Genomic DNA, 1,460 nt, shown 5'->3' with positions numbered 1-1,460 from the left:
ATTTTAACCAGAAAGGAAAGGAGTATCTTTCTCCCAACTCTGCTTTGAAAAATCTCAGGGAAAATGCTGATTCACCTGTTTTGGGTTATGCTCGCATCCCTGTGTCCCAGGGAGTTGCAGGTCTGTGATCAGAAGTGAGGGAGGAGTCTGGGAGGACAAAAAACAGGATTCCACTGCATTAGGGAATACATGCAGAATTAATTGCAGAAATTGCCTAGAGAAGTTTGGCAGAATCCGAGAGGGAATATTGGAGCTTGAATATCAAGAGTCTGCCACCAAGGAGCAGCAAGCGCACAGTTAGATCAGGCATGTTTGTTTGCTTTGAGGAGTCTCAGTAGAGACGCACGATTTAAGGAATTAATTAAAGCTGTAGCCATTGTCTTAATAGCTTACAGGGCTGTAAGGTAAATTCAGAACCAACACTCTGGCCAGCAAAGAACTTAGAACAATGTAGAGGAAGAAGTTCAAAGCTATAAAAACCATACACACGCAGGGATAGATAGATAGATAGATACACAAACTGATTAGAGTAGTTGTTTTTCGGAAATGTGCTTGAGGGACACACTCATTTTTTTGTTTTTATTTTTGTATTGTTTAAATACTTTGCAATATTTTATAAGAAATAAAGATTTTTTTAAAAAAACAAAAACTGTGCGAAAAAGAAATGGAGCTCACTTTATTGTCAGACTGTCCTTATCTTCTCCAGGACTCTTCACTCTCACTGGCTATTAAAAGTAGATTAGGACTTCCCTGGTGGCGCAGTGGTTAAAAATCTGCCTGCCAATGCAGGGGATACAGGTTTGAGCCCTGGTCCAGGAAGATCCCACATGCCGCGGAACAGCTAAACCCATGCGCCACAACTGCTGAGCCTGCGCTCTAGAGCCCGTGAGCCACAACTACTGAGCCCACGAGCCACAACTACTGAAGCCCACGCGCCTAGAGCCCGTGCTCTGCAACAAGAGAAACCACCGCAATGAGAAGACCGCGCACTGCAACGAAGAGCAGCCCCCGCTCGACGCAACCAGAGAAAACCCGTGCGCAGCAACGAAGACCCAACGCAGCCATAAATAAATTTATTTTAAAATTTAAAAAAATTTAAAGAAAGTAGATAAGAAAAAAAGTGTGTATTTTATACTCCATACACGTAAAACAAAAAGGGAGAGGTGTACATTCACATACCCTTAGATAATCTTTGGAACAATAAACAGGAAACTGGTAGAAGTCAATTATTCTTGGGAGGAAAACTGCAGGATTGGAGGATAGAGGAGGGTACTTTTCATTGCATACTGTTGACAGTGTTTGAATTGTTTTACTATGTGAATGTATTGCCTATTAAGAATAATTTTTAGGGACTTCCCTGGTGGTGCAGTGGTTAAGACTCCGTACTCCCCATGCAGGGGGCCCAGGTTCGATCCCTGGTCCGGGAACTAGATCCCACATGCATGCTGCAACTAAGAGTT

This window comes from Balaenoptera musculus, chromosome 1 (assembly GCF_009873245.2).
Source record: "Balaenoptera musculus isolate JJ_BM4_2016_0621 chromosome 1, mBalMus1.pri.v3, whole genome shotgun sequence".
NCBI classification, from domain to species: Eukaryota; Metazoa; Chordata; class Mammalia; order Artiodactyla; family Balaenopteridae; genus Balaenoptera; species Balaenoptera musculus.
Note: the sequence above shows the minus strand (reverse complement) of the source record.